Raw genomic sequence first — 7,005 nt, forward strand, 5'->3', positions numbered from 1 at the left:
GTACTTATTTGGAGATGAAGAGGCATGGATAGAGCAGCATGGATAGCCGCATCAAACCAGTCTTCGAACTAAGGACCACAACCACAAGAATAAAGAAGAAAGTAAAACACACTCGTATAGATTTTGTAATTAAATGTTTCCCTGAGACATTCAAGTCTCTTTTTATTATCTACGATAATGATCGAAGCAGACGAAATGAATTACAATTTGTGCTGCGGCCGGGACTCCAACCCGGGTCTTTTTGCTTGCTAGGCAGAAATGCTAACCATTACACTACCACAGCACGATGGTCAGCATTCCTGCACGAACAACCTAAGCTGAGTGCCCTTCCCAACACAACCTTCAATTCATCTTTTCCTTATACATTGTCACTACTGCCAGGGCTCTCCGATATTGGCGAGCACCCCAGCATTGGACGTAATGGTTCGTCCTTGTAACACTGGTGATCTTATAGATATTATAATTAAATGTTTCAAATGGTTCAAATGGCTCTGAACACTATGGGACTCAACTGCTGAGGTCATTAGTCCCCTAGAACTTAGAACTAGTTAAACCTAACTAACCTAAGGACATCACAAACATCCATGCCCGAGGCAGGATTCGAACCTGCGACCGTAGCGGTCTTGCGGTTCCAGACTGCAGCGCCTTTAACCGCACGGCCACTTCGGCCGGCCAATTAAATGTTTCCCTGAGACATTTAAGTGACAATATATAAGGGAAAAATGAATTGAAGTTTGTGTTGGGGAGGGCTCTCAGCTTAGCTAGTTCGTGCAGGACTGTTGACGATCGTGCTGTGGTATTGTAATGGTTAGCATTTCTGCCTAGAAAGCAAGAAGTCCCGCGTTCGAGGTCTGGCCGCAGCACATATTTTAATTCATGTCGTGTGCTTCGATCATTAAAACACACTCAGTTACGGTTTCCAGCTTGATCCTCCCTGGCATGGGAAAACTATGAGAAGACGTAGAGAGAGAGAGAGACAGGACACTCTGAAGAAACTAATGAAACCACGGAATTATAAAAATCATAAAATTTTGTGAAAGGTGGACTGACCGCCGCTTTTCAGTCTCTGCTGGCCTTCCATACACTCTCCTTACGGCGTGACGTGCTCGCATCTCACTCTCGCGGGGGTTAGTAGTTGGTTTGGTTTGGTTGTTTGGGGAAGGAGACCAGACAGCGTGGTCATCGGTCTCATCGGATTAGGGAAGGATGGGGAAGGATGTCGGCCGTGCCCTTTCAGAGGAACCATTCCGGCATTTGCCTGGAGTGATTTAGGGAAATCACGGAAAACCTAAATCAGGATGGCCGGACCCGGGATTGAACCGTCGTCCTCCCGAATGCGAGTCCAGTGTCTAACCACTGCGCCACCTCGCTCGGTGGGGTTAGTAGTCATAACGTTTTTGCTCATCGGTGTATTATATCTCTCTGTCCAGAAAGGATCACAAAGTGTTGCAGATTCTCGGGACAGCCACGCCTCTGCAGGCACCAAGGCCAGTGACAGTCCTGCTTTTCCTGCTGCATAGAACGCCGCCGCCGCTGCAGCCGCCGCCAGTGAAACTGTCGCAGTCTCGACGAAGCTGCCTACCTTTCTGCGGATCGTCGATCGCATGAATTCTGCCTCATTGTGCTTCCCCGCTTTGCACGCCGCGGAATGACGCACAGCCTCGCACAACTTCCTCCTGAGGTTACGACGCCCGTGGCATCGAGCTGATTCATTCACACATCGTAATCCATACTGTGCTTCCTGACGGAGGAATGTCAAGTTTGTGGGACGTGAACCACAGGCACGCAGCGGTAGTGAACTGCTTCTCAAACAGGTGTTAAAAAGTAACTGTCATGGTAAAGCAGTCAAGACAGTTTGTCGGAAATACCTGTGGTGACATGCTCTACAGTTATACAGGCTGCATGCTTATGTATTACATAACTAAATCGCTGCTTCCGAGAAAACTTCCCCTTTTTTTCCTACTTAAACTGTACTTGTATAATGTTAACGGTTGTATGAGTGTATTGATTAATTCCGCACTGTGTGGATGTCGCTTATTTGTTGTGAACAATTTATCCTACAGTATTAAAGGTATTTACAACATTCACTTCATCAATACGAGGAATAACTATGATTTTAGTTTATTCTGAAAGCCTGAGACAGTGATAGGTTGTTAATTTTATTTACTCTAATAAGAATTTCACTTATTTTTCAAGACAGGGATGCGAACCCGAATGTAAATTAACGAATATTTCTTGGTTTTGAGGTATTTTGTGATTTTGTGGAGATATCTCTTAAACATGGACCACGGATGTATGGCCACAATGCGCCCATATGAAAATTATTTCAATATCTTGTAGCCCCGCAATCACAGGTTAGATAAATGTATACATGACTCTCTTTTCTTTTATTTTTTCTTTTTTTTTTTTTTTTTTTTTTTTACTTGTTCACTGCGACATTTCGGACCATCACATGAAGATTGCTGAAACAAGGAATTTTCTATTACATTTCATTTTTCCGTTCGTGCCTCAGTGTTTTTTATAGAGTGGCAGCAGGAAATTAATAATAAAAATTAAATGTAAATGGGAATTGCTTGAGCTTCGAATTTGTACCGCAGTCCTCGATATGTCATATTGCATAATCGAAGGTAGTTTTCATATCTACATATTTTTGTCATAGTAAAGCAAAAGATCTCAAACCTTTCCTTTTGAGCCTGCCCTCCCTTATGAAAAGTCATAGTTTTAACAAAACTGTATTAACTAATGCAATTTGCAAATGCATTTTTGTGGTTCAAATTTTATCGGTAGGTTTGCGACAGCAAGCACTACCTTAAAGTATTCGAAAACGCCGCTCATAAACATGGGATTCTTCCGGGACCCATACTTCTGGTTCTGTTTGTGATAGATAGATAGGACCAAGTCTTTCGGATAGCCCTTGGGCGGGGAACATTTGCATACTCAACAGAAGGATCGTCTTAGTGTCAGTATCCTACAGTACAGGGTCAAAGAGTGAAGGCAAACGGAACAAATCGGTTGATTCTCTTTATATTTGACATGGTCTACAGTAGGCCTTAAAGGGCTCATCGATGCACCTTTTGTTCCTTGGAAAAACCCCAATAATATAGTTTTGTCATATTTCCGTACCAAACCAGAGCCGCAGATTCCAAGACGACTATGCATAGCAAATGTCTGAAATTATTTCGATGTATTCCTAAGACCCCGACCTCGACAACGTTGAAAATTGTGTTGATGCCTTTATCCGTTTCCGAGATACGGAGGTTCATACACTGAATCGCCAAAGAAACGTGTATAGGCATGCGTATTCCAATACAGAGATTCGTAAACAGGCAGACTACTGTGTCGCGGTCGGCAACGCCTGTATAAGACAAGTGTCTGGCGCAGTTGTTACGTCGTTTACTGTTGCTACAATGCTAGGTTATGAAGATTTAAGTGAATCTCAACGTGGTGTTATAGTCGGCGCACGAGCGATGGGGCACTGTACCTCCGAGGTAGCGATGAAGTGGGGATTTTGCCGTAAGATCGTTTCACGAGTGTATCGTGAATGTTAGGTATCCGGAAAAAGGTCAAATCTCCACATCGCTGGTGAGGAAAAAGACCAACGACGACTGAAGACAATCGTTAAACGTGACAGAGGTGGAACCCTTCCGCAAACTGCTGCAGATTTCAATGTTGGTCCATCAACAAGTGTCAGCGTGCGAACCATTCAACGAAACATCATCGATATGCGCTTTCGGGGACGAAGGCCCACTCGTGTACCCTTGATGTCTGCACGACACAAAGCTTTACGCCTCGCCTGGCCCTGTCAACACCGACATTGGACTATTCATGACTGGAAGCATACTGCCTGGTCGGAAAAGTCTCGTTTCAAATTGTATCGAGCTGATGGACGTTTACGGGTATGGGGACAACCTCATGAATCCATGAACCCTGCACGTCAGCAGGGGACTGTTGAAGCTGGTGGAAGCTCTATAATGGTGTGGGGCGTGTGCAATTGGGGTGATATGGGAACCCCGGTACGTCTAGGTACGACTGTGACAGGTGACACGTATGTAAGCATCTTATCTGATCACATGCACCCATTCATGTACATTGTGCATTTCGGCGGACTTGGGCAATTCAAGCATAACAACGCGACACCTCACACGTTCAGAATTGCTGCAGAGTGGCTCCAGGAACACTCTTCTGACTTTTTCGCAGTGAACACACAATGCGTAGTGGGGCGATCACTCTGTTGTGGAAATAATTCAAAAGCCAAGATCGCTTAAATACTGTTTACTGGATAACCGGTTTCAACACATTAAAGGCGCCATCATCCTATCTGAATGTAGACTAACATTTATAAACCATTTGGATATGACGATACATGAGGAAAACCAGCTGATATAGAATCATTGTCAGAAACAAAAATAAAAATAACTGCTCTCATGCTCATTCTTTTTCATAAGATATGTAAAACCGAAGTCACAAGATAAAACTATTTAGTACATGGCTGCTGCTCGACTAACAACGTTCGGGCTCACACATCCGACGATGGCACCTTTAGTGTGTTGAAACCGGTTATTCAGTAAACTGTATTTAAGCGATCTTGGCTTTTGAATTATTTCAACACTCTTCTGAGTTTGAACACTTCCGCTGGCCACCAAAGTCCCCAGACATGATCATTACTGAGCATATGTGGGATACCTTGCAACGTGCTGTTCAGAAGATATCCCCCACGCCCCTCATACTATTACGGATTTACGGACCGCCCTGCTGGGTTCGTGGTGTCAGTTCCCTCCAGCACTACTTCAGACATTAGTCGAGTCCATGCCATGTCGTGTTGCGGCACTTCTGCGTGCTCTCGGGGGCCCTACACGATGTTAGGCAGGTGTACCAGTTTCTTCCTCTCTTTAGTGTAGTTACCTATCATGTACACGTAAAATATGCACGTAAATTCCAGTGTGAGGCAAAATCCAAATAATGAATAACAGCAGTAAACTGTTCAGATTTTAACGTTATCTTCTCAAGGCATTTATCTAGAAGTTCTATCTTTCCGTTTCCAAAAATCTTTATTCGTTATTAAGAAAAACCCTAAAAACATGGTCTTTGGATTCCAGAACCGAGCCGCAGATTCCAAGGCGAATACGCACAGCAGACTGGTGTTATTTTTACGATGGCTTCCAAGTATCCCGATCTTGAACAACCTAGAAAATTTTCCTAATGCGTTTATCTGCTGCACATGTGAAGGTGTGTAAATTCTTCTGGAAGAGAGCAGTCTTATCTGCCTTAAAAAGTGAGAACGTGTCGAGAATTCACGCACCCCACAGGTTCTGGGAGGCAGCGTAGACACAAAGCGCCAAGAATTCGCACATGGTGGCGTATGAGACTAAAGAAGTGTGTAACAAGTAGCCCTGCCCAAAAAGATGTTTTCTGGCCTGGAAGGACATTGCTTATAAACCACGAATGCCAACAGATACTTAGACGAAACACAAATATGAGACTGTCCAAGCCTCACACAGAGAGAACCGTTACAAAGAAGTGTTGTGCGGCTGGCTTCACAGCAACTTAGGAATGCAGGAGAACATCGAAATAATGTGCGATCAACGCTGAGAACAGCCTTGGCAGTGAAATCGTGAGAAAGACGCCAATTCCCGAGTCACACACGAGCCCACTCAAGACTGAGAATTTCCTCACTGGAGTGGGAGGTGTGGTCATGAAACGGCAATCAGCCACTGGGAGGCACTACAGATTTAATCCGCCGATGAGAATGTCGAAAGGAAGTAAATTTAGAAGAGCTGAGAGATGGATGAGGAGTGAAGAGGAAAGTCAGTGAGACTGTGCGGAAGCAAGAGGACATGAGGGCTCTATCAGCCAACAACCGCCTTCCGACACCGTAGTAACGCTGCTTCGGCTACGGCAATATACGGCAACCTTTCAACGTGGAGACCGGTTCGGGCCCTCGCTGAAGAGCCGAGAGCTACTGAGGAGAGCGGTCTGCTCGCGCCGCACAGCTCCGAGGCGACGCACCTTTTACTGAACCAGCGCTGCTGCCGACATCACCACAGGACGAATAACAACCAAGAATGGTGATATGGTTTACCCTCCCCTCCAGTTCTCGTTAATAACTGACTCGTGTCCATGACCGATCAAATTGGCCCTGAGATTTGTATTTTTTTGTTTGTTTCGTTTTGTGTGTAAAAGTTACTGAAATAAATGCAGTCATTTCATGTTTTATTCACCTGAACAGTCTGTTCAATTCGCTCATCAATCCCTTAACCACATAAACTTTCCTTCACTTAAGGGGATAGGACGTCAAACGGGCCGTCCTGGAGCAGGAGAGACACCACAGGACATTTTAATTTCCACTGTCTATACTTTTACGAATAAATTCATAAAACTATGTCAGCATGACCAGGAAGGATTCAGGATTCATAACAGTGGAAGTTCAAAAAAATAACAAAATAATTTTTTTTACTTGTGAAAGTTCATCATTTTTTCACTTCTATTGGCTGCGTTTGTTGCTATAGGTACACGTTTCTTCATAAGTAAGAGAGATTCTTCGATGAATTTTGCACAGCATACAAACCATACTTACAGGTGTATGAAACTCTAGAAATTATTTAATTTATGAAAAAATGAATGTGCTGTTATATTTTAAACTTCATGTTTAGAAAAAACTCAAATTTTATAGTTAATTATCTCAATTTTTCCACAGTTTTTAATAGATTTCGAAAATTCTAGAGTTTCATACAGCTGTAAGTATGATTTGTATGTTGTGCAAAATTCATCGAAGAATCTCCCTTACTTATGAAGAAAAGTGTACCTATAGCAATAAATGCAGCCAATGGTAAGTGAAAAAAAAGATGAAATACAAATATAAAAAAAATAAATTATTTTCTTATATTTTTGAACTTTCACCACTATAAGTGTAAATCCTGAATCCTTTCTGTTCATTCTGACAAAGTTTTATGTCTTTATTTTTAAAGTTATAGACAGTGGAAATTAAAAATTCCAATGGTGTCTTTC

At 43.1% G+C, this 7,005-nt stretch overlaps 1 non-coding gene across 1 annotated transcript; it reads right to left on the reverse strand.

Moving 5' to 3' along the window:
• Positions 1 to 210: 210 nt before the first annotated feature.
• Positions 211 to 283, reverse strand: Trnaa-agc. Its single transcript has one exon. It is a non-coding gene; the product is annotated as a tRNA-Ala (tRNA).
• Positions 284 to 7,005: the final 6,722 nt, after the last annotated feature.

This window comes from Schistocerca americana, chromosome 4, assembly GCF_021461395.2.
Source record: "Schistocerca americana isolate TAMUIC-IGC-003095 chromosome 4, iqSchAmer2.1, whole genome shotgun sequence".
Classification (NCBI taxonomy): domain Eukaryota; kingdom Metazoa; phylum Arthropoda; class Insecta; order Orthoptera; family Acrididae; genus Schistocerca; species Schistocerca americana.